This window comes from Heterodontus francisci, chromosome 13 (genome assembly GCF_036365525.1).
Source record: "Heterodontus francisci isolate sHetFra1 chromosome 13, sHetFra1.hap1, whole genome shotgun sequence".
Classification (NCBI taxonomy): domain Eukaryota; kingdom Metazoa; phylum Chordata; class Chondrichthyes; order Heterodontiformes; family Heterodontidae; genus Heterodontus; species Heterodontus francisci.
In genome coordinates this window covers 49,649,728-49,677,089 of record NC_090383.1, presented here as the reverse complement: position 1 = coordinate 49,677,089, position 27,362 = coordinate 49,649,728, and positions in this window count along the sequence as shown.

Here is a 27,362-nt window from a genome sequence, read left to right as displayed (position 1 = left end):
GACCACTCTGGTCTAGCCCTGCAGTACTCTCCAGAATGTATGTCATGTATCATTGTGGTCTGCTACATCCATGCCATCATGAGAACACAGCTCTCATGACGGAGCAGTATAAAATGATAGTTAGGCCACAGCTGGAGTACTGTGTACAGTTCTGGGCACCACACTATGGGAAGGATGTGATTGCACTGGAGAGGGTGCAGAGAAGATTCACCAGGATGTTGCCTGGGCTGGAGCATTTCAGCTATGAAGAGAGACTGAAAAGCTAGGGTTGTTTTCCTTCGAGCAGAGAAGGCTGAGGGGCAATATGATTGAGGTAAACAAAATTATGAGGGGCATTGATACGTTAGATAGGAAGAAACTTTTTCCCTTAGTGGAGAGGTCAATAACCAGGGGGCATAGATTTAAGGTAAGGTGCAGGAGGTTTAGAATGGATTTGAGGAAAAATAAATTTCACCCAGAGGGTGGTTGGAATCTGGAACGCACTGCCTGAAGAGGTGGTAGAGACAGGAACCCTCACAACATTTACGAAATATTTAGATGAGCACTTGAAATGCCATAGCATACAAGGCTACGGGCCAAGTGCTGGAAAATGGGATTAGAATAATTAGGTGCTTGATGGCCGGCACAGACAGATGGGCCGAAGGGCCTGTTTCTGTGCTGTATAACTCTATGTCTCTATGACTCTTGCCACATGGTACATAGCAAGCATCTGAGGAGGAGAAGGAGGAGGACGAAGAGGGGAAAGATGAGGCAGAGGAGGAGGAGGAAAAAGAGGGGGAGGAAGAAGGAGCCAACCAATATATCTGGTTTTTGGCGGGGCTGTCCACGATCAACTTGTCCGACTGCAGTACCAGTGAATACAATGGGCAAAATTTAACGTGGCCATTAAAAGCGGGAATGGTGGCATGGGGGGATGGAGAATCACTTCAGAGCCATCTGCCTGGACATCGGTTCTGTATTTTGTCTGTGGTGGGAAAGCACCATGATGGCACTGATGCCCCAACACGACAGGGACTTATTTTAAATTGCGGAACTGGTGTTTTAAATGCATTTAAATATAATTAATTGCAATTTCAAGATAGGCTCTTACTGTGTGAACAGCAGGAGGCACTCACCTGTCTTTGGGTTCGCGTCCATTAAAGCCTGGCGGCAACGAGGCAAGAGGCCATATTGCCGCGATGTGGAAGCAGTCCTGAGCATTGCTGCAGAGGGGAAGAGGAGGGTTTGGAGGACATTGTCGGACTGTGATGCTGTGGGCTCGGTAAGGCAGCCCAGGGTCTTGGGGGCACTGCAAGGGGGTTTGGGGTCTCGGGGGCTCTGCAAAGGCATTCGGGGTCTCAGGGGGCTCTGCAAAGGCACTTGGGGTCTCAGCGGGCTCTGCAATGTGGGTTCAGGGTCTCAGAAGCTCTGCAAGTGTTCACTGTGGGTGTGGGAGTATTGTAAGGGTTCAGTGTGGGTGTGTGGGGAGTGCTGTATTGGTTACCAAACAGCTGTGTGATGTGGTTGTTTGGTCACACTGTTGGGACAGAGGGTGGGTCATCAGCAAGGTTGGGCTCTGAGGTCCATCAGGGACACCGCCGAGAGAATTGTCAAAAGCTCAGTTGCCAAGGTAGGGTTTTCTCTGCATTGATAGCGATCTGCAGGCCCACAGGTTACCTTGCATGGATCTCATACACCCTGTATTCTTGGACCCCCTGTGGCGTGATGCGGCGCCTCAGACAGAGGGAGGACCAAGAGGCAGCTGTGCCTATCCGTGAAGTTCTACGACAAGAGCTAGAGCAGTCTGCGAGGCCAAGAAGTGCCCATGTTCGTCAGAGATCAGCTACTTCCAAATGCATGAATGCCATTGTCAATGAAGACTATGGCTCTCCAGGGAGGCTATCACTGACTTATGCTCCCTGCTGCAGAACGAGTTGTGGCCTATGGGATTTGGGGGTCATCCCATGCCACTGGCCCTGAAGATCACCGTAGCCCTAAACCTCCACACAGCTGGATCTTTCCAGGGATCCACCTGGGACGTGTGTGGGGTCTCCCAGGCAGCAGCCCATCGTTGCATCAAGGAGGTGACCAATGCCCTGTTAAAGAGGGTCAGCAACTATGTGCACTACCAGACTGACCCTGACAGATTGACAGGGCGATCGAGTTCAGGATTATCGCTGAATTCTTCCAGGTGCAAGGTGAAAGAGATTGCATGCATGTGGCCATCAAGGCTCCCACGGACCAGCCAGCCACCTTCATCAACAGGAAGGGCTTCCATTCAATCAACATTCAACTAGTCAGCGACCGCCGAAAGCATTTCCTGCAGGTTTGTACCTGCTTCCCAGGAAGCAGCCACAATGGGCAGCACAGTGGCGCAGTGGTTAGCACTGCAGCCTCACAGCTCCAGCAACCTGGGTTCAATTCTGGGTACTGCCTGTGTGGAGTTTGCAAGTTCTCCCTGTGTTTGCGTGGGTTTCCTCCAGGTGCTCCGCTCCCACATGCCAAAAGACTTGCAGGTTGATAGGTAAATTGGCCATTAGCAATTGCCCCTAGTGTAGGTAGGTGGTAGGGAAATATAGGGACAGGTGGGGATGTGTTAGGAATATGGGATTAGTGTGGCATTAGTATAAATGGGTGGTTGATGGTCGGCACAGACTCAGTGGTCCGAAGGGCCTGTTTCAGTGCTGTATCTCCAAACTAAAACTAAACTAAATACTTCAACAGTCCCAGGTGCCGCAGCTTTTCAGGCATCTGGCTCAACTTCAGGGATGTATTCTTGGGGACAAGGCGTATCCATTGAGGACTTGGCTATTTACAGTTATGAGGAACCCTCACAATGCAGCGGAGGAAAAGTACAACAATTGCCATGGATCTGCCTGAGCGACCATTGAACAGACCATTGGGCAGCTGATGGTGAGATTCCGCTGCCTCGATTGATCTGGTGGTGCTCTTCAGTATGCCCCAATGGGGGTCTTGCGTATTATGGTGGTCTGCTGTGCTCTGCACAACCTAGCACTGCAGTGGAGGGAGGCCCAATGTGACGATGAGATGCCTGAGCGATATCCACTGACGCAGAGGATGGAGAGTGGCAAGCAGCAATGGATGAAGAAATGGCACTGGAGGCCAGACAGGTTGAGATATGTGCAAAGGAGGCAAAAGGTAACCTCATAATTACCCATTTCCAGCCATCCTGAAGTCCACTCGCTGAGAATGTAATAAAGACTCACCTTCAGACATGAATTCTGTCGTCTCCGTCCCATTTGTGGTCCCTGACCTACAGTCAGTTGCAGTGCGTGCTAATGTCCATAGGAGAACATATGTTAATGAGGGCTGTGGTAACATTGGCAACACACTAAGGGAGAAGGGGGAAGTCAGCAGCTTACAATTAAGGCACAATGGAACATGGCATTTAAACAAAGATGACAAATGATTTGTACAGAAGAACTTTTCATTGATGATGACATTGCATCTTGTTTACACCCGTGAGTCCCCAAGTATGACTAGTTGGTTTTATTAAAATATTTGCAGGTGCTCCTATGTAGTGTGCCCTGCAACAGCAGTTGGGCTGCTGTTCAGGCTGCCTCATGACCTGTGATGCATTTGTGAGGCGTCCTCTGGCTGCCTGAAGCCTGGTATCCTGCTCCAGTGCTGGTCTCTCCTTAGGCCTCGCGGCTGCTGGAGCTGGATTCACCGGTGAAGGGGTTAAGAAGCTGGTGTCCACACTGAGAGTGCGCTGAGGGGAACCCCCAGATGTGGATGGCAGCCTCTCCTCTTCCCTATGGAGGCTCACTTGTACCTCCCTGCTCACCAGAGAAGGACGAGGAGTGTGAGAAGCCTCCAGGCTCCTGTCCCTTCTTTCGCCTTGCCACTGCTGCATTGAGCTCATGGCCAAGGCGATAGTGTGCAGGTCTTCGCGCATCTGTTGAAGCTGGCTCTCCATGAGGGTCGCCAACCTCTCAATGGAGGAAGCCATGTGCTTACATGCTGGAGACATGGCAGCAGTCCTCCATCGTCCACTCATGGCTGCACATGACCTCTGGTATCTCCACTATGTGTCACCTTACCTCTCTCTGCAACTCCAGCATGCCCTGTGCTGTCGAAACCAGAGGCTCATTATGAGCCCGGGTCTCAGCATGGACCTAGCCACCCACATCCTCCGACTGTTGGAGGCCTTGGCTGTATCAGCCTCAGCTAGCTGCTCAGGCACGTGTGCGATGCTCTCACCAGCTTGTGACCCTGATTTTAAAGCCGAGTGGTTACCCACCGAGGTGTAAGCATCTGCGCTGGTGGAAGGTGAAGGAGACTCATGTAATGGTGCAGCCTCTGAGTGATCCTCCTCCTCAGAGGTGGACAACTGTCTTGCTGCGTGTCTGGTCTCCTGCACATGCCTACCTGCATGAGAGAACACAAACATGTGTGGGTTAGGCTGTGCAGATCTCGTCATGTCAATCATGTGTGATGTGGTTCTCCATAATTAATGAGTACATCGATGGAGGCAAGTCCTCACTCTCTTGTGCAGGGATTCCAGTCTCCCCGTCCAAAATTGCAGGGCCGCCCTGGCTCCCCACCAGTTCCAGGGCCTCTTCCTTGGCAGTGGTGAGAGGAAGCAGATCAGGGACTCTGCCACCAGTCTGGGCCATCTCAAAAATAGGTGGGAATGTGAGTTGTGAGGAGGTGCAAAGAGGTTTCAGGGGGATTTAGACAGGCTAGGTGAGTGGGCAAGAACATGGCAGATGGAATATCATGTGGAAAAATGTGAAGTTATCTACTTTGGTAGGAAAAACAGAAATGCTGAGTATTTCTTAAATGGTGAGAGATTGGGAAGTGTTGACGTCCATGATTAGAACAAGTCAGCATGATTTTTCTCAAGGGAAATCCTGGAACAAATTTATTAGAGTTTTTTGAGGGTGCAACTGGTAGGTTAAATAAAGGGAAACTAGTAAATGTTGTATACCTGGATTTCCAAAAGGCAGTCAATAAGGTGCGACACAGAAGGTTAATAGGCAAGTTAAGGGCAGATGGAGATGGGGCATTTTCAAGTTTTGTACACAAAAAGTAGGACAAGTCCAACCCGGCCAATTACCGCCCCATCAGCCTACTCTCAATCATCAGTAAAGTGATGGAAGGTGTCATCAACAGTGCCATCAAGCAGCACTTGCTTAGCAATAACCTGCTCAGTGACACTCAGTTTGGGTTCTGGCAGGGCCACTCAGCTCCTGACCTCATTACAGCCTTGCTTCAAACATGAACCAAAGAGCTGAACTCAAGAGGTGAGGTGAGAGTGACTGGCATCATGGAGCCCTAGCAAAACTGAGGTTAATGGGAATCAGGGGGAAAACCCTCCGCTAGTTGGAGTCATACCTAGCGCAAAGGAAGATGGTTGTGGTTGTTGGAGGTCAATCATCTGAGCTCCAGAACATCACTGCAGGAGTTCCTCAGGGTAGTGTCCTAGGCCCAACCATCTTCAGCTGCTTCATCAATGACCTTCCTTCAATCATAAGGTCAGAAGTGGGGATGTTCGCTGATGATTGCACAATGTTCAGCACCATTCGTGATTCCTCAGATACTGAAGCAGTCTGTGGAGAAATGCAGCAAGACTTGGACAATATCCAGGCTTGGGCTGATAAGTGGCAAGTAACATTCGTGCCACACAAGTGCCAGGCAATGACCATCTCCAACAAGAGAGAATCTAACCATCTCCCCCTGACATTCAATGGCATTTCCATTGCTGAATCCCCCACTATCAACATCCCAGGGGCTACCATTGACCAGAAACTGAACTGGAGTAGCCATATAAATACAATGGCTACGAGAGCAGGTCAGAGGCTAGGAATCCTGAGCAGAGTATCTCACCTCCTGACTCCCCAAAGCCTGTCCACCATCTACAAGGCACAAGTCAGGAGTGTGATGGAATACTCTCCACTTGCCTGGATGGGTGCAGCTCCAACAACACTCAAGAATCTCAACACCATCCAGGACAAAGCAGCCCGCTTGATTGGCACCCCATCCACAAACATTCACTCCCTCCACCACCGACACACAGTGGCAGCAGTATGTACCATCTACAAGATGCACTGCAGCAACGCACCAAGGCTCCTTAGACAGCACTTTCCAAACCTGCGACCTCTACCAACTAGAAGGACAAGGGCAGCAAATGCATAGGAACACCACCACCTGCAAGTTCCCCTCCAAGTCAAACACCATCCTGATTTGGAACTATATCACCGTTCCTTCACTGTCGCTGGGTCAATATCCTGGAACTCCCTTCCTAACAGCACTGTGGGTGTACCTACCTCACATGGACTGCCGTGGTTCAAGAAGGCAGCTCACCACCACCTTCTCAAGGGCAATTAGGGATGGGCAATAAATGCTGACCTGGCCAGCGACGCCCATATCCCATGAATAAAAAAAAAATCATAAGTTTGCTGATGATACAAAAATAGGTGGAAAGGTAAGCTGTGGTGAGGACACAGAGAGGCTGCAAAGAGAGACAGGTTAAGTGAGTGGCAAACAAGGTAGCAGACAGAGTATAATGTAGGGAAGTGTGAAGTTATTCACTTTGGTCACAAGAATAGAAAAACAGAATATTTTTTAAAAGGTGTGAAACTTGTAAGTGTTGATGTTCAAAGAGACTTCGCTGTGCTTGTACAAGGAACGCAAAACGTTCGCATGCAGATACAGCAAGAAATTAAGAAGGCAAATGACATGTTGGCCTTTATTGCAGGGGAATTGGAGTACAGGAATAAAGAAGTCTTGCCACAATTGTACAGAGTTTTGGTGAGTACTGTGTGCAGTTTTGGTCTCCACATTTAAGAAAGAATATACTTGCATTGGAGGCGGTACAGTGAAGGTTCAATAAATTGGTCCCTGGGATGAGGGGGTTGTCCTGTGATGACAGGCTTAGTAAACTGGGCCTATATTCTCTGGAATTTAGAAGAATGAGAGGCGATCTCATGAAACATACTGGATTCTGAAGGGGCTGGATAGGGTAGACACTGAGAGATTGTTTTCACTGGTTGGGGAATCTAAAACTTGCGGACAAAGTCTCAGGATAAGGGGCTGATCATTTAGGACTGAGATAAGGAGAAATTACTTCACTCAAAAGGTTTTGAATCTTTGGAATTCTCTACCCCCAGAGGGTTGTGGATACTTCATTGTTGAATACATTTAAGGCTGGGATAGATTTTTGGTCTCTCAGGGAATCAAAGGATATGGTGAGCGGGCAGGAAAGTGGAGTTGAATCCTAAGATCAGCCATGATCATATTCAATGGTGGAGCAGGCTCCGTGGGCCATATAGTCCACTTCTGCTCCTATTTCTTGTGTTCTTGTTGCCCTGGGTGTCCTTGTTCATAAGTCACTGAAAGCTAACATGCAGGTGCAGCAATCAATTAGGAAAGAAAATCATATGTTGCCCTTTATTGCAAGAGGATTTGAGTAGAGGAGTAAAAAAGTCTTGCTGCAATGTATAGAGCCTTGGTGAGACTGCACCTGGAGTATTATGCAAAGGTTTGTTCTCCTTACCTAAGGAAGGGTATACTTGCCATAGAGGGAGTGCAATGAAGCTTCACCAGACTGATTCCTGTCCTATGAGGAGAGATTGAGGAGACTGAGCCTATATTCTCTAGAGATAGAAGAATGAGAGGTGATCTCATTGAAACAGACAAAATTCTTACAGGGCTCAATAAGGTTGACGCAGAAAGGATGTTTCCCATGGCTGGGGGCTCTAGAACTACAGGACACTGTCTCAGAATAAGAGGTAGGCCATTTAGGACTGAGTATATTCAAGACAGAGATCGATAGATTTCTAGATATTAAAGATATCAAGGGATATGGGGATAGTGCAGGAAAATGGCGTTGAGGTCGAAGATCAGCCATGATCTAGTTGAATGGTGGAGCAGACTCAAGGGGCTAAACGGCCGACTCCTGTTCCTATTTCCAATGTTCCTATGTTCCTATCTCCCTCCTATTGTGGGCCGTCTTGTCCTGCGGTAGGAAGGATGGAGATAATAAAGTTAGGCATGGAGATCAACATGGCATTTCTGCGAGTGTCAGGCACGCAGCCCCTGCTGGCAGATCTGATATCTCTCATGTTGATACACGCTGTCAGGGGAGTTAATGGTAGTGAGCTATGAAAAATGGTTTCCTGTGGCTGATATGCAGCCATGCATCTGACAGGATGAGGTCCTAACCTTGCACCTCTGCCATCGCCAAAATATGCCACCCTCTGCTTGTCACACATTATCCATTTTAGTCACATGCAATCTCTGAAAAGGCGAGTGGCATGGAGCAGTCACCTTGGCAGAATGCAGGAGGTCATTGACCTCTTCCTGTACGGGACCCAGTTGGGTTGGGTGACCCTATGGCTGCTGACCTCCTCTGCAATCTCCACCCAGGCTTGTTTGGTCAGGCAGGAGGTCCTCTTCTTGCTATTGCTGGGGAAGGGAACTTCCCGCCTTTTCTTAGTAGCCTGGAGTAGAATCTGCAGGGAGGCATCACTGAATCATGGGGCCACCCTTTGTCTTGCCTCAGCCATCCTCTGCTGTCCTCCTTGGGGGGTGGGGGGATGGGGGTGCACAGTAATCAGTCACGATTAGTTTAAAGCTCCTCTAAGCTGCCAAAGACTCTAAGGCAGGAGTGAATGCAGGGCTGGCAGGCTTTTAAATATGGCACCTGCACCTGTACCTGAGTCATCTGATTGCATAATCAGCAATTCCCATCCCACCCCCGCCATGTGACTGGGGGCGGGGGAGGGGGCTGGTCAGCATCTCCAGTATGCAAAATGGCTGCCCTCCGAATGATTGTCGGGAGGCAGCCGCCACATGATGGACTGGAGTGGTGCCCATTTCCAGGCTGTGGTGGAAAATTAAATTCAGCCCAACCTCAATTCCCCATTCAACATCAGTCCCACACATTACCATCCATCCATTGCTGACCATCACAGTGTCCTCTTGGTCATAATGCTGAACTAAAAGCCCCCACAAAACAAACATTTTTAACTAATTTTATTAAACAAACCATCCAATATTCTGTACAAAGTTCAGCTAACAGTTCTGAATACTGGTAGGAGTGATGATTCCTCTGGGGAGTGCCGTCTGAGCCAATTACATGGCACCATGGCTGGGTCAACTGCACAGTGGGGTGGAGGAGGGCAGGATGAAGATTGGGAAAGCAATAGTCATAGAGGATTCTAAAGTTAGGGGAAAAGTTAGGTTGTAGTCCATATAAGCACCAACGACATGGGTAGAAAGAGGGATGATGTCCTGCAGGCAGATGTTGGGGAGCTAGGAAAGGAACTACCAAGCAGGACCTCAAAGGTAGTAATCGCTGGATTGCTCCCGGTGCCACATGCTAGGAAGTATAGAAATAGGAGGATAGAATAGGATACGTGGCTGAAGAGATGGTGCAGGAGGGAGGGCTTTAGATTCCTGGGACATTGTGACTGGTTTTTGGGGAGGTGGGACCTATACAAGCCGGATTGTTTGTACTTTAACAGGTCTGAGATCAATGTTGTTGGGGGCCAGTTTGCTGGTACTATTGGGGAGAGTTTAAACTAAATAGGTGAAGGGATGGAACCAGGATGTAACACTAGAGAAGAAAAACAAGGAATTGGGAGAGACAGATAGCACTAGAATAAGAAACAGTAAGGTATTAAGTATGGTCAGAGTAAGAAGGAATGCAATAAGGTCTAAATGAGGTTTACAGTGCACGATTGTGATAGCACGGAGTGTGGTAAATAAAGTTGGTGAGCTGCAGGTGCATATAGCCAAGAAGGAATATGATGTCATGGTGATTACGGACACCTGGTTCAAAAAAAGGGCAGGACTGGGTACTAAATATTCCTGGATACAAGGTTTTCAGGAAAGGAAGGGAAGGAAAGAAAGGAGGAGGGGTGGAAGTATTGATTAAGGAGAATATTATGGTGCTGGAAAGAGAGGATGTCCTAGGGAGGTCAAGGACAGAATCTATTTGATTATAGCTAAGAAACAATAGATGAACCATACTAATGGGCATATTCTATAGGCCACCAACTAGTGGGAAAATATAGAGGAAATCATTTTCAAGGAAATTACAGGGAGGTGCAAAAACTATACTGTCAATATAGACCGGGATAGTATTAGTATTACGGGCAGAGAGGGGAAAGAGTTTCTGAAGTATGTTCTGGAGCATTTTCTAGATCACTATGTTTCTGGCCCAATGAGGAAGGAGGTATTGCTGGATCTGGTTTTGAAGAATGAGGTGGCTCAAGTGGATCAAGTGTCAATAGGGGAACATTTAGGAGATGGTGATCATAGCATCGTAAAGATTAGGTTAGCTATGGAACAGGACAAGAAGCAATCCAGAATATAAATAATTAATTGGGGGAGGGCCAACTTTAGTGGGGTGAGAATGGGTAAATTGGAATCAACAGATTGGAAGGCAAAACTGTAATGGAACAATGGGCTGCCTTTAAAGAGGAGTTGTTTTGGGTAGTGTTGAGATATATTCCCATGATGAGGATAGTTAGGACAAACAAAGCCAGATCTCCCTGGATGACAAAAGAGATAGAGAGTAAGATGAAGCAGAAAAAGGGTGCATATGACAGTTGTCAGGATGATAATACAAATGAGAACTAGGCCGAATTTAGAAGTTCAGAGGGGAATCGAAAAGAGAAATAAGAAAAACAAAGAAAGAGTATGAGAAGAGACTGACAACTAAGATAAAAGTCTTCTCTAGGTATATACATAGTAAAAGGGTGGTAAAATGAGGAGTGGAGCCAATCGGAACAAAAAGGGGATTTATGTATGGAGGTAGAGGGCATGGCTGAGGTAGTAAATGCATCTGTCTTTATCAAGGAGAGCATGCTACCAAAGTCATAGTGAAAGAGGAGGTAACTGAGATACTGAATGGGCTAAAAAAAAAATTGATATTGAGGAGGTTTAAGAAGGCTGGCTGTACTTAAAGTTGATAAGTCACCACGACCAGATGAGATACATTGGAAGATACTGAGGGAAGTAAAGGTGTAAATTGTGGAGGCACTGGCATAATCTTCCATTCCTCCTGAGATGCAGGGGTGGTACCAGATGACTGGAGAATTGCAAAAGTTACCCCCTTGTGCAAAAAAGGATGTAAGGATAAACCCAGGCAATTACATGTCAGTCTGTTTCATCTCAGTGGTGGGAAATCTTTTAGAAACAATAATCAGGGAATAGGGACTTCAGTTACATAGATAGGTTGGAGAAGCTGGGGCTGCTCTCCTTGGAGAAGAAAAAGTTGGGATAAGATTCATTAAAGGTGTTCAAAATCATGAGGGGCAGAGTAGGTAGGGAGAAACTGTTCCCATTGGCAGGGGGTTGTGAACCATAGGACACCGATTTAAGGTGAATGGTAAAAGAACCAAAGGCTCCATGAGGAAAAACTTTTTTTATGCAGCGAGTGGTTAGGATGTGGAATGCACTGCCTGAAAGTGTGGTGGAGGCAGATTCCATCGTGGCTTTGAAAAGGGAATTGGAAAATTATCTGAAGTGGAATAATTTGCAGGGCTATGGGAAAAAGGCAGGGGAGTGGGACTAACTGAGTTGGTCTTGTAGAGAATTCTCACATAGATGACAGGCTGAATAGCCTCCTCTTGTGTTGTAGCCATTCTATGATTCTATGATTCTAATCATCTTTGTGCATTTCCTTAGTGCCTGTCTTTGTGTGCCTTCTCCTGACCTCGTGCTTCTATGCGGAACTACCCCAGTGGCTGACGCAGGCTGCCGACTTTCAGATATGTGGATAAATTAGAGAAGTTGGGGCTGTCCTTCTTAGAGAAGAGAAAGTTGGGAGGAAATTTGATAGACGTGTTCAAAATCATGAGGGGTATGGACAGAGTGGATAGGAAGAAACTGTTCCCATTGGCAGAAAGGTAGTGAACCATAGCTCACCAATTTAAGGTGAATGGCAAAAGAACCAAATGACCTTGGAGAGGGCCTTGCGTAGCTCTGGTCCTGAAAGGCCCAGCTTTGGACTGCACAACCTCAGCTTGGGTGGCAGCCATACTAGTGGTGGAAGGATGAATGCTGTCATTCTGAAAGAGAACAGCAGGTTTGTGCTCCAAGGACCTACTGCCATTCCCACTGGATGGTGCTTCAGCAATCCTAGCAATGTGTTAGAGGGAACATTGCTGGACTGCTATGACACTTTGCCTGTCCCTTTGATTACTGCGAGAATGGCAGCAGTCTGCATTGCATGGCAACAAACTGACCTGCAGCACTCAGATATTGGGTAGTAGCTGCTTGTGCTGCAATGGAAACTGAGACATTGGCCTTCAAATGCTGTGTCATGGTTGAGTCCACAAGTGAGCTAATGGAGTTTGACATCAATTCCATGCTGAAAAGGATGGGCTCCAAGCACTGCACAAGGTCATGTGTAGGGTTGGTGCCTGACTCCCCTGTGCTCATTGACATTGACCTCAGGTTTTCTGGCAGGCCTGCCAATGCACCAAAATTTTCATTGTGCATGCCCATCAATCATTTTCTGTACGCCACCCCATCAAGGGCGGCACAGTGGCGCAGTGGTTAGCACCGCAGCCTCACAGCTCCAGTGACCTGGGTTCGATTCTGGGTACTGCCTGTGCGGAGTTTGCAAGTTCTCCCTGTGACCGCGAGGGTTTTCGCCGGGTGCTCCAGTTTCCTCCCACAGCCAAAGACTTGCAGGTTGATAGGTAAATTGGCCATTATAAATTGCCCCTAGTATAGGGTGGGGATGTGGTAGGAATATGGGATTAATGTAGGATTAGTATAAATGGGTGATTGATGGTCGGCACAGACTCGGTGGGCCGAAGGTCCTGTTTCAGTGCTGTATCTCTAAATAAATAAAAGTCCTCATCTGAGTCCTCTGCAGCAGAACCCATTTGCAACCGCATGCACTGGAAATCTGGCACCTGTGCTACCCTTTCCCCTTGCCCTGGTTGCGGCACTCCTGCCCATTGACTCACCACGTGCAGATTCCGCCTCTTTGCTAGCCTCTAAAGTACGTGTTGAACTGGTGGCTGCAAATCTGAGATTGAGGATGGTGTTTCATCATCATCAGTCTCTTCCTCTTGCACTTCATGTTCCTGCACCACTGCTTGGCAGGTTGCAGTTCTTGGGTTTCTGAAAGGAGAAAGGCACAAGGGTAGGGTTGCAGTGACCGAGGTGGAGGGGGGATAGCAAGAGGTGCATGCTTAGACAATCTGCAGTTTTTAAGTCAGAGGAGATTGTGGGATGTCAGGGTCGTGGGATGTAAGAAGGAGGATTTGGTGGGAGCATATTGTCATCTTCAATGCTTTCAGCCCTGCTGCCGGCCATGGTCTTAGTGCTGACCACTGCAATGATCGTGAGAATGTTCTCCTCCATAGGAGTTAGGATATGCAGCAGTGCCAGTCCTCCATCAGTTAGGTGCTACTGCCTGTAGTTCTGCATCCCCTTGTTCTGCAAGAGAAAGGGAAGTGTGTCAGTGAGTGCGATGCAATTTTTTAGGTGATTTGGCTTTCATGGTTGCATAGTAATCAGTGCATGCAAGCTACACAATGTGGGTGTGAGGCTTGCAGCAGTGCTAAATATGTCAGAGTGAGGTGAAGCTATGAATGTGAGGTATGAGTCATGGGTGAGAGATTGTTGGTAGGTGAGTCATGGGGGTGTGATGCATTGAGCAGTTGTGTGAGGCTGGTGGTGCAGTTGATTGGATATGGCATTGAAAGACGCATTCACTAACATTGACCATTTATGTGAGGTCATTGAACTTGTTTTGACACTGCATCCATGTCCTCAGTGCTGCCATTGACCTGCAGGACTATCTGCTCCTACTGCCTGCTCAAAGTTTGTTTTCGAGGACTAGCTGCACACTGCAATCATTTCAATGAGCAGGCTGCACAAAGTTTGTTGCCTATATCAGAAGAAACAGGCACTGCTTAATTGCACATCATCATCCCCGTGCCTGTTTTTTTAGGGATGTGGGCGTTGCTGGCTAAGCCAGCATTTATTGCCCATCCCTAATTCCTCTTGAGAAGGTGGTGGTGAGCTGCCTTCTTGAACCGCTGCAGTCCATGTGGGGCAGGTACACTCACAGTGCCGTTAGGAAGGGAGTTCCAGGACGTCGACCCAGCAACAGTGAAGGAACGGCGAAATAGTTCCAAGTCAGGATGGTATGTAGCTTGGGGGGAAGCTTGCAGGTGGTGATGTTCCCATGCATCTTCTGCCCTTGTCCTTCTAGGTGGTAGAGATCGCCAGTTTGGAAGGTGCCTTCTATGGAGCCTTGGAGTGTTGCTGCAGTGCATCTTGTAGATGTACACACTGCTGCCACTGTGCGCCGGTGGTGGAGGGAGTGAATATTTGTAGATGGGGTGCCAATCAAGTGAGCTGCTTTGTCCGGGATGGTATCGAGTTTCTTGAGTGTTGTTGGAGCTGCATCCATCCAGGCAAGTGGAGAGTATTCCATCACACTCCTGACTTGTGCCTTGTAGATAGTGGACATGCTTTGGGGAATCAGGAGGTAAGTTACTCGCCGCAGGATTCCTAGCCTCTGACCTGCTCTTGTAGCCACGGTATTTATATGGCTATTGCAGTTCAGTTTCTGGCCAATGGCAACCCCCAGGATGTTGATAGTGGGGGATTCAGCGACCGTAATGCCATTGAATATCAAGGGGCGATGTTTAGATTCTCTCTTGTTGGAGATGGTCATTGCCTGACACTTGTGTGGCGCGAATGTTACTCGCCACATCAGCCCAAGCCTGGATATTGTCCAGGTCTTGCTTCATTTATACACGGACTGCTTCAGTATCTGAGGAGTCACGAATGGTGCTGAACATTGTGCAATCATCAGCGAACATCCCCACTTCTGACCTTATGATTGAAGGAAGGTCATTGATGAAGTAGCTGAAGATGGTTGGGCCTAGGACACTACCCTGAAGGACTCCTGCAGTGATGTTCTGGAGCTGAGATGATTGACCTCCAACAACTACTGTTGGTATTGAATTTTGCTCCTTCTAGCATTAAGATGTTTGACTAATCAATTTTGAAGTGCATACATGCAAGAAAAGTGGCTTATTTCAAATCACTCTATTTGAAATCTAAGCCAGAGTTTGTTTATAATGTACTGGGCAGAATCACGTTCTACCTCAGGCATGTACAGATTGAAGCAATCCAAATTGATCCATGAAACTGAAAAAAAGGCATCTCAGAGTATCAATCTTTTGACTTCAGAATTACAACAATGAATTCTGTCTCATGTCATAAATAATTAGGCCAGACTTTGATCTTTACAGAAGGAAAGACTGGCCACTGTTTTATTAAATCAAATGTAGTGTGAAACGAATGACTTTTTTGTGATATTGAACAAGATCTAACCTTGAAAATACTTATTTTACATGAAAAATGAGTGAAAACATATATATTAAAATACTAATCAAAAATCTAATTTTCTATAATGTACTATGCTAGTCATTCACTGTTATTTAAGAATTTAGATGTTTTCTTGCAAATATTAAGCTTCTGTTGAATGTCATGACCAACAAAGAAGAAGCAGCAACTAATGACCATTTGAATCGCATGAGTCGCTATTCTGGCCAAAGAGCAATCAAGATGATATTAGCTTAGATTTCCCCAGATCAGCTGGATATATTACAACAGAATTAGGAATATGTGCCTGTCATTGGCACATAACATTATCTGATTTTAATGTTATTAGATCAGTTTGTAATGGCCATGAAGACTTAATGAAATTGCCTTGTAAAGTGTTATGTATTCATCGGTTTGCTGAATACCTTGTACATATGATTTATCTCAGAGCAATGCAGCAATGACACTATTTAAAAATCAACAACAGGTTTATTTACAGTACTTTAAAATATCTCAGCACTTACAAGATTTCAGCACATTGTCTCTACAGAACTCAGGTCTCTCTATCCAGAGCCTTCTCAATGATTTCCATTCATGAACTCTCAAACTCCACCCGCAGGCTTATACAATTAAGCACAGTGAACACTGATCAGTGAACAGACTAATACAATCAAACACAGATCAATTAACCCATTGAGCGCTATGTAAAGCATACCAAAAACCAAGTACTCGTCAACTATGAGGAAGGGCTGCTGAAGAAAAAGAGCTGACTCTAGATGGTCTTAATCCCACAGGACATAGAAATATTTTTAAAATTAACGCATGAGGTTAGTTTAACAGAGGATTGCTTTAAATATTTTTGAGCTGAGTGCCTGATACAACTGCAGTAATACGAACATACGAATTAGGAGCAGAAGTAGGCCATTCGTCCCCTCTAGCCTGCTTTGCCATTCAATAAGATCATGGCTGATCTCTTTGTATCTCGAATTCCACAGTCCCATCTACCCCCAATAACCTTTGATTCCCTTGCCTAACAAGAATCTATCTATCCCCGCCTTAAAATTATTGAATGACCCTGCCTCCATCATCTTCTGAGGCAGAGAGTTCCAAAGTCGCACAACCCTCTGAGAGAAAAAAATCTCCTCATCTCTGTCATAAAAGGGCGACCCCTAATTTTAAAACAGTGCCCCTAGTTCTGGACTCCCCCACAAAAAGAAACATCCTTCCCACATCCACCTTACCATGACCGTTCAGGATCTTATATAGTTCAATTGAGTCTCCCCTCACTCTTCTAAACTCCAGTGAAACCAAGCCCAGTCTATCCAACCCTTCCTCATAAGACAACCCACTCATTCCAGATATCAATCTAGTAAACCTCCTCTGAACCGCCTCCAACGCATTCACATCCTTCCTTAAATAAGGAGACCAAAACTGCACATAGTATTCGAGATGTGGTCTCACCAATGCCCTGTATAACTGAAGCATAACATCCTTACTTTTATTATCAATTCCTCTCGTAATAAAGGATAGCATTCCATCAGCCTTCTTTATTACTTGCTGTACCTGTATACTAACGTTTTGTGACTCATGCACTAGAACACCTAGATCCTTCTGCATCTTGGAGTTCTGCAGTCATTCTCCATTTAAGTAATACTCTGCTTTTTTGTTCTTGCTGCCAAAGTGAACAACTTCACATTTTCCCATATTATACCCCAACTGCCAGATTTCTGCCCATTCACTCAACCTATCTTCACAACATATTTTCCGACCTATCTTTCTGTCATCTGCAAATTTAGCTCCCATGCCATTGCTCCCCTCATCTAAGTTATTGACATAAATTGTAAAGCATTGAGGCCCCTGCGGAACTCTACTTGTCACATCCTGCCAATCAGAAAAGGACCCATTTATGCATACTCTCTATTTTCTGCCAGCCAGCCAATCTTCTATCCATGCTAATATGTTACCCACTACACCTTGAGCTCCTACTTTGCGCAATAACCTTTTATGTGACACCTTGTCAAATGCCTTCTGGAAATCCAACTACAGGATGTCAACGGGCTCCCCTTTATCCACAGCACATGTTACTCCTTCAAAGAACTTCAGTGGTTGGGTAAACATGATCTCCCTTTCACAAAGTCATGCTGACTATTCCCGATTACCTTGAGTTTTTCTAAGTGCCCAGCTACAGTATCCTTAATGATCGATTCTAACACCTCCCCCACGGCAGATGTCAAGCTAACTGGCCTATAGTCACCTGTTTTCTGCCTCCCACCCTTCTTGAGTGGGTTATATTTGCTATTTTCCAGTCTGATGGAACCTTTCCAGAATCTAGCAAATTTTGAAAAATTAACGCCAATGGATCTACTACCTCATTAGCCACCTTTTTTAAGACCTGAGAATGAAGCCCATCAGGACCCAGGGGCTTGTCAGCCCGCAGCTCCATCAGTTTGGTCAGTACCACTTCCCTGGTGATTGTAATTTCACCAAGTTCCTCTCTTCCTTCTACCTCCTGATTTACAGCTATTACTGGAATGTTTTTTGTATCCTCTATAGTGCAGACAGTTAGTTAGTTTAGTTAGTTTTCACTGCATGGGTGGGATTTTTAAAAGAGTTGGGGTCCGGATTAGAGGCGAGCAGGCACACAATTTGGCTCTGGTGGCCTCCGTGCCGGTTCACCGCCATGATCCCAACTCCGAGCCATTTTGAATGAGTTGGTTTTGGGACGGATTGGCTACCCACCAGCAAGCAGCAGGCAGCCAATTGAGGCCAATTATTGTTAATTGTGGGGCCTATTAAGACCCCATTTCTATGCTGACTAGAATTTCCACTCCCCTGGACTCAGGGTGAGAGGGGGATGGGGGGCTGATGGCATATGAGGGGACGTCCCCCAGACCCATAATGGCCACCAGGCCACAGCTTCGGCCGCTGGCTGTCCCCTGGAGGGGTTGCCTGTCCACGATCACGGGAGGCAGCTGTGGCTTTTTAAAAAATAAAAATAGCTTGCCTCCTCTTGTTTCCTACCGTCTCCATGTTCACATTGGCAGTTCTCACCTTGACTGGTGGGGCTGCCGATCTCTGAATGCTGGAGGGCCTCCTTTGGCCCTCCGGAATTGGGAGCCCGATCGCTGTCCCTGATTTGGATGGTGAGCCCACTCCCTGGCCTTTAATTGCCTGGAGCATTGAAGATTGTGGTGGGCATTCCTAAACCATGCTGTGCAGGGTCGGGACCCAGAACTAGCCCTCATTTCCAGTTCCCAATGCCCGATTGAAAATCCAGCCCCATATTTCCAACAGTCTGGTATACTGTATTGAAATGGCTGATTGTATTGCTGCCCTCTCTGTTGGGAGGTGTAAATTGAAGTTTCCAACATGGCTGCTCCCAGTAAAGAACTTGGGCTGGATTTTGTACTGGAGCCAGGGCTCCCGGTGCTGGGCCGAAATGGCAGGGGAAAGCCTGCCTCAGTCTTTTTGTGCCCCCCCCCAACCCCCCCGGAGCAACCCTCCGGTCTGTTAACTTCTAACTTTCACAAGCCGGGATCCTGCCTCCAAGAGCTGCCAGCCAATCAGAGGGCCGGCAGCTCAGCAGTATTGGCAGCGCCACCAGGAGTGGTGGCCACTGCTGGTACTGCAGAGGGCTTGGACCCAGGCCCAGTGCTGGAACCCCAGACCAGAGGTAGGTGAGGCACGATTGCTGGGATCAGTCCGAAGGCCCCAACGATGTGGTGGCTGGAGGGTGGTCAGCAGTTAGGGGGAGGGAGGGTTCCAGGGGTTACAACGGTTCTCGGTGGGGGTCCTCCTTGGGTTACAAATTGCACATGAAGGAGGGGACCCCCAAGTCCGCAGGGAGGGCTCACCATGTAACAAGGCATCCTCCCCGCGTGGCGGAGTCCCCCCCCCCCCCACCCCCCGCCGCTGGTAAGATCCCAGCGGCAGTGGGGTGAGGTCCTTAATTGGCCATTAATAGGCCATTTAAGGGCCTCAATTGACCTCTGGCGGGAAGGCTGTCGTCAGCCTATACCACCACGGGAAGATTGCTTGGTGATGGGGAGGTGACAGGCCCTCTACCTTCCCGACCCCCGGCCACCCGCCCCCTCATCCATTGCGATACTCCATGCCCTACCCCACCCCCACCCCCCCCCCCCCCCCACACTTCCGACCCCATTTCAGGGGGGTCCACACAAAATCCCGGCCCTCATGTTAGTTTTACTCTGAATACACAACAGAAACATGACGACAAAAGGATGGGATTATTTTTCTTTCATTTCATTTGAGATTACAGTCTGGAGCATTCTGACATACCTTTTGAGACTCCCAAAGTTGATTTTGAAGAAGTTTGAGCCATTTGAAAGATTCTTTTGTGTGGCTACAATTCATGTTCAGCTACAACTCAGTGAGTATGTTATTTTTAAAAAATGGCATTGAAGAATCCTAAAAGATTCTATAAGTATATGAAGAGTAAAAGGGTAGCTAGGGAGAGAGTAGGTCCCCTTAAGGATCAGTGTGGTAATCTATGTGTGGAGCCACAGGAAATGGACGAGGTCTTAAATGAATACTTCTCGTCTGTATTTACCGTGGAGAAGTTCATGGAAGTTATTGAGTTCAAGAGAGGGAACAGCAATATCCTGGAGCATATCAACATTACAAAGGAGGAGGTGTTGGAGGTTTTGAAGCGCATTAAGGTGGATAAATCCCCAGGGCCTGACCAGGTGTATCCTAGGATACTATGGGAAGCAGGGGAGGAGATTGCTGGGGCCCTGGCAGAGATTTTTGTATCATCGTTAGCCACGGGTGCGGTACCGGAAGACTGGAGGATAACTAACATTGTGCCTTTATTTAAGAAGGGCAGCAGGGATAAGCCAGGGAACTACAGGCCAGTGAGCCTTACATCAGTGGTGGGAAGGTTATTGGAAGGGATTCTGACAGAAAGGATTTATATGCATTTGGAAAGGCAAGGTCTGATTAGGGATAGTCAGCATGGCTTTGTCCGTGGGAAATCATGTCTCACGAATTTGATTGAGTTTTTTGAGGAGGTGACCAAGAGGATTGATGAGGGCAGGGCGATGGACATTGTCTACATGGACTTTAGCAAGGCCTTTGACAAGGTCCCGCATGGTAGGCTGGTCCAGAAGGTTCGAACACATGGGATCCAGGGTGAGCTAGCAAATTGGATACAAAATTGGCTTGGTGATATGAGACAGAGGGTGGTAGTGGAGGGTTGTTTTTCAGATTGGAGGCCGGTGACCAGTGATGTGCCGCAGTGATCGGTGCTGGGCCCTCTGTTGTTTCTCATATATATTAATGACTTGGATGTGAATGTAAGGGGCATGATTAGTAAGTTTGCAGATGACACCAAAATTGGTGGTATAGTGGACAGTGAAGAAGGTTGTCTAAGGTTACAACAGGATATAGATCAACTGGGAAAATGGGCAAGGGAGTGGCAAATGGAATTTAACGCAGACAAGTGTGAAGTGATGCATTTTGGGAAGTTAAACCAGGGCAGGACATATACAGTGAATGGCAGGGCCCTGGGGAGTGTTGTTGAGCAGAGAGACCTTGGGGTGCAAGTACATAGTTCCCCGAAAGTGGCTACACAGTTAGACAGGCTGGTGTAGAAGGTGTATGGCATGCTTTCCTTCATCGGCTGAGGCATTGAGTACAGTTGTACATAACGTTGGTTAGGCTGCACTTGGAGTCATGTTACAATTGTACATAACGTTGGTTAGGCTGCACTTGGAGTACTGAGTGCAGTTCTGGTCGCTGCACTACAGGAAAGATGTGATTAAGCTAGAGAGGGTGCAGAAAAGATTCATAAGGATGTTGCCTGGTTTGGAGGGCTTGAGTTATAAAGAGAGATTGGATAGGATGGGTCTGTTTTCCCTGGAGCGAAGGAAGCTGAGAGGGGACATGAGAGAGGTATATAAAATTATGAGAGGCATAGATAGGGTAGATAACCAGAGTCTGTTTCCCATGGTAGGGGTGACTAAAACTAGAGGGCATAGATTTAAGGTGAGAGGGAGGAGGTTTAAAGGGGATCAGAGGGGTAAATTTTTCACACAAAGAATAGTGGGTATCTGGAATGAGCTGCCAGAGGAGGTGGTGGAAGCAGGAACAGTAGCAACATTTAAGAGGCATCTGGACAGATACTTGAATGAGAAAGGCATAGAGGGATATGGAATTAATGCAGACAGGTGGGATTAGTATAGATAGGCATTATGGTCGGCATAGACGCGGTGGGCCAAAGGACCTGTTTCTATATTGTATGACTCTATGACTCTATGAAGACATATTTTGGGACAATGGGGGAAATTGACCCTAACAAAGAAGACTGGTGTAGTTATGAATGAAGGTTACACATTTGGCTTAATGCTATTAAAATTGGAGATCTGGATAAAGTGAATGTTTTCCTCACCACGATGGGCCAGATGCTTTTGAGGTGGTGTCTAATACTGTTACTCACGAGACCCCAGTACTATGGACTATTCTGAAATTAATAAGATTCTGGACTCATATTTTGGCTCGACTAAGAATAAAGTTGCACTCTGAGTTGCATTTCGTGCAAGGAAGCGGTTGACAAATGAACCTATTGCAGATTATACTCTTAAATTAAAGAAAATCTCTCATCATTGTGGGTATGGTGCCAACTTAGAAGTCAACCTCGGAGACATGTTCGTTGGATGTCTGAAGAACAGTAAAATTCAGGCCAAGCTTTTGTGTAAAGGCAATAAGCTGACGTGGAAGGAGGCCTGCAATGATGACCCGCCATGGAAATGGCAGGAAGAGATATTTGCAGATTGCAAGGAAGTTCTTTTCCTGAGCCAGCAGGGGAGGTCAACCGGATTTCAGCAGGAACCAGGCAGCCAAGTTCACAGACTCAGAGTCAGAAATTTAGATGTTATTATTGCCATGATAGCCACCAATCATCTAAATGCTCCCATTTCAGTCAAAGTGCTATGCCTGTGGAAAAGTTGGTCATATCCAGACGGCATGCAGGAGTAGAGGAAACAGTAATTCTCCAGGTCGCAGAAAAGTTCCAGGTCGCAGCGATACACCAGGACAAGGTCATGATAGACTTAAATCTAGATCAGGCTGTTGGAAGTCCTCGAATGCGTACATGATAGATATGCAAGCAGAAGTTGATGTTATCGAGCAGGAAGATCAAGAGTTGTACTCAATCAGAGAGCAAGAAAAATAGCATCTGTAAGTTGAGAGGAAAAGGGTTGGAGATATAATTCCAGCACCCACAGAACAAAGAAAATTGGAGATTCACAACTTACTTTTGTAATCGATACAGTTGCAGCAGTGTCCGCTATCTCGGAAGGAGAGTACAAAAAGTCCGTAAGTCACATTCCCTTATGAAACTGACTAGTTATTCCAATAACAGTATTCCAGTATTAGGTGAAGTGAGTGTTAAGGTGGAATACAATCATGCATCCTATTACTTGTCATTGGTAATAATAGAAGGGAACAAAGTCTCCCTGATGGGAAGAAATTGGCTTAAGAAAATAAGTTTAAACTGGGCCAAGTTATTTACAGTAGGGTCAGTAAGAGTACGTCTGACATTAAAGACGTGAAGACTGATTCAATTTTAGCAAATGAGTTACCTATAAATTACATTACATACACAAATGACATGCCAGTGTTTGCCAGAGAAATTTCTGAAGAAACTTGCAAGGCTGTGTTGCTCAGTAGAGTACTCAATTATGTCATGAATGACTGGTCTAAAACGTGTGATGATGAGAAATTGCAGGAGTATTTTACAGATAAAAATAGGAACATAGGAGCAGTAGGCCATTCAGCCAGTCGAACCAGCTCCACCATTCAATTAGATCATGGCTGATCATCTACCTCAACGCCACTTTCCCGCGCTATCTCCATATCCCTTGATGTTGTTCGTATCCAGATATATATTGATTTCTGTCTTGAGCATATTCAATGATTGAGCTTCCACAACCCTCTGGGTAGAGAATTCCAAAGATTCACCACCCTCTGAGTGAAGAAATTCCTCATCATCTCAGTCTTAAATAGCCTACCCCTTATTCTATGTCTCGTCAGAAGACTATGTCCCCTGGTTCTCGATTCATCAGTCAGTGGAAATATGCTACCTACATCCACCCTGTCATGCCCTGCAAGAATTTTGTAAGTTTTAATGAGATCACCTCTCATTCCTCGAAACTCTAGAAAATACAGGCTCAATTTCCTCAATCTCTCCTCATAAGACAATCCCGCCATCCCAGTGATTAGTCTGGTGAACCTCCATTGCAATTCCTATATGGCAAGTATATACTTCCTTATATGAGGAGATCAAAACTGTACACAATACTCTGGATGAGGTCTCACCAATTGCAGCAAGACTTCTTTACTCCTGCACTCAAAACCCCTTGCGATGAAGGCCAACAAACCATTTGCCTTCCTAATTGTTTGCTGCACCTGCATGCTAGCTTTTAGTGGCTCATGAACAAGGACACCCAGGTCCCTTTGGACATCAACACTTCCTAACCTCTCACCATTTAATAAATACTCTGTCTTTCTCTACCAAATTGGATAACCTCTAACTTATTCACATTATACTCCTTCTGCCATGTCTTGCCCTTTCACCTAGCATGTCCAAGTCCCCTGAAGCCTCCCTGCATCCTCCCCACAACTTACATTCTTGAACTACATGTAGGTCAAGGCTGTCTCCTATGGGGTTTAAGGGTCACTATTCCACCAAGGTTTAGAGACGGATTGTTAGAGGAACTTCATCAAGAGCACACAGGGATGGTCCGTATGAAAGCAATAGCAAGGAGCTATTTTTGGTATCCAAAGGTAGTTTGAGATATTGAAGAGTTGGTGAAAAGTTATGAAGTGTGTCTCAGAATGAGAAATGATCCAACCAAAGTTCCTTTTATTCCATGGTCAAACACAAGTAAGTAGTGGGAATGAGTATATCTCAATTTCTTTGCAGTGGAAGGTAAAGAGTGTTTTGTTTTGGTTGCCAGCTATAGCAAGTGGATAAATGTTGAGTTTATGCCCAGTACCACAAGTGCCAAAACTACTGAGGTTTTGAGAAGTTGGTTTGTGATTTATGGATTGCCAGAAGTACTGGTGTCAGATAATGGTCCACAGTTTATGTCAGAAGAGTTTGAAATATTTCTGAGTAAGAATGGAGTCAAACACACTCCAATACCACCATATCACTCAGCATTGAATGGTACTGCAGAAAGAAGTATACAAATTGTGAAGAGGTTTTTGCAGAAGTATTTTCTAGGCAACAAGCAAAGCAGTAATTTCCATGTTTCTCTTTAACACAGGCTAGACAATTTTCAATTCTCTTACAGAATAACCCCACAGTCAACAACAGGTTTTTCGTCTTACGAGTTAGTGTGTAAACACGCTCCTAGGACAAGGTTTTATTTGCTTAATCCAGACGTCAATAGCAAAGTAAGATAAAAGCAACTCAGAGTGAAGATGAGTCATGATACTCGAAGCATGAAACTTAGGGAGTTCAGTACTGGTCAGAAGGTCATGGTGAAAAACCACCGAGGTGATAAGGAGAAAAATGTGTTTGGAGTTGTTATAAAAAGACTAAATACATTCATGTATCTAGTGAAGAACGGTGAGAGACTCCATCAGTGTCATGTAGATCATTTGCTTGACAGAGGAAATCTGACAAAGGGAGAGCATGAGAAACCTCCTACAGTCCAACTTCCTACAGTTCCTAGAGAAAGTCAGGAAGAAGGTGAAAGTCATAAAGAAACTGAAAGTTTGCTGGTATCACAAAATCCACAGGTATAGCAAAGTGAATTGGGATCTTTGATTAAGACCAATCAATTAATTTCACAGTCCCAACCATTATGTGGAGTTGGTAGTCAAAGTCAAAGTTCAGATTTGACACAGTCTGAGATTTTGGGAGAGCAGAGTCAAGCTAATGAAAGTGGAAGAAGATACCCAGACAGAAAGAGAAAGAAGCCAGGTAGATTAATTGAAAGTATGTAGGAAGGAAGAAGAAATAAGTTGTTCTTTTCAGTACTTCTTGTCAATAATTATATTTTTGTTAAAGACATACTGGTGTTAAGGAGAAACTATTTTTTAACATGTAAATTACTCTGGAAATATTGGTTATATGTGTTTTCATTATGATTACAGTAATAACAGGCATGCAACCCAACCTGTTAAATTTCAGAGTATTGTTATTGTATTCTGGGAAATTATGTACAAGTACCATTTTACATTTAATGTAAAAAAATTAAGTGGGGAAGGAGCGTAGTATACTGTATTAAACTGGCTGATTGTATTGTAATCGTTAAGCATTGTATAATGCTATACTGCCTCTCTTCTGCCCTCTCTGTTGGAAGGTGTAAATAAATGTTTCCAACATGGCTGCTCGCAGTAAAGACCTCATGTTAGTTTTACTCAGAATACATAATAAAAAGAGTGCTTTTACTTATTTACAAGTATTGCTCCTTTATTTTAGCTTATTTGTTTTATCAGTTGCCCTCATGTGATCGTCATTAACTTCAGAAAGCAGTAAAATAAAATAACACTTCCATGAGACTGTGACTTAAATGCCAAATGGATTTATTGAATAGGAAATATGTAAACAATGGCAGTGACACACTGTAGATTTTACAACTGTATTGAGCTCAACTAATTCCTCAAGTAAGTAGAAAATAATATATTTGTGATGTTCTGTGCTAAGCTACAATATGAACAGTATTACTTAGATTACATGGGGGGAATTTTATGCTCTCCCCGCGGCAGATTTGGAGGTGGGGAGAGCATATAATTGGACACCATCTTCGTCAAAATTATTTCTGGGGCGGAAAGACCTGTGAACGCCTTCCTGCCCCATCACCAATTGAGGCCCTTAAGTGGGCAATTAATGCCCAATTAAGGGCCTCAATCCCGTTGCCGCAATTAGTCGAGTGGCAGGCGGGCCTGTCACTGCACAGGTAAAGGAGGTGGAAATGAGAAGGTCTGTCCTGTATCTGCAGGGGACCAGGAGGACCTCAAGATGCATCGTGAAACGGTAATAGGAGCTGATAGCCATAGAGGCCAACAGCAGGAGTCTAGCTCTGAGGACCTAGATATAATGTCACAAAAAGTTTATTGACCTTACACTGGTGGTGAAGGTCAGTAACTGCACCTTCCAATGCCATGTCTTACCAACTGCACCACTAGCATCAGCCACTGCTCAAATCACCACACCCCCGTCACTCACTTACTAGCAATCTCATTAATCAAAGCTCATATTTAACATGCATATGCTTCACATCACCCTCACACACCTAGCAGTGTTACAAGCCTCACACCCACATCTCAGAGTTAGCACACACCACCAGCTATTAAACATGACAGCCACATCACCCATACATATTGCATGACACTCACTGACATATTCTCCGTCTCTTGTTGGAAAAGGTGGCGTACAACTGGATGCAGCAGGAACTAACCAGAGAAGGAGAGATATGCCTGTGTGTCCAAACCTTCATGAAGGAGATGGTACTGGCCAATATCGGAAGTGCCATGACCAGTGGCAGGTTGAAACCATTGAAGATGATGGTATCCTCATACCTAAGCTTCCTTCTCACATCCCACTTCCTCTTCTTCCCACAATCTTTCCAGACTTACAAGCTGCAGATGTTATAAGCATGCATTTCTTACTTACCCCGCTTCCCTCACAACAACATTATTCTTGTGCCTTTCTCTTTTCAGATACCCAGGAACTGCAACCTGCCAGGCAGTGGTGCAGGAGCATGAAGTGCAAGAGGAAGAAGAGACTGATGATGATGAAACACCGTCACTTGATCTCACATTTTCAGCCACCAGTTCAGCACGTACTTTAGGGGCTAGCATCGAGGTGGGGTCTGCGTGTGATGAGTCAACGGGTACATGTGGCCTGCAGCCAGGGCAGGGGAAAGGGTAGTGCAGGTGCTAGCTAGCTGAAGTGTGAGTTTGCACATGGGTTCTGCTGCAGAGGATGCAGATGAGGACTTTGATCGGATGATGTACAGAAGGAGGCTGACAGGTGTACACATCGAAATCCTTGGTGCATTGAGAAGCCTGCA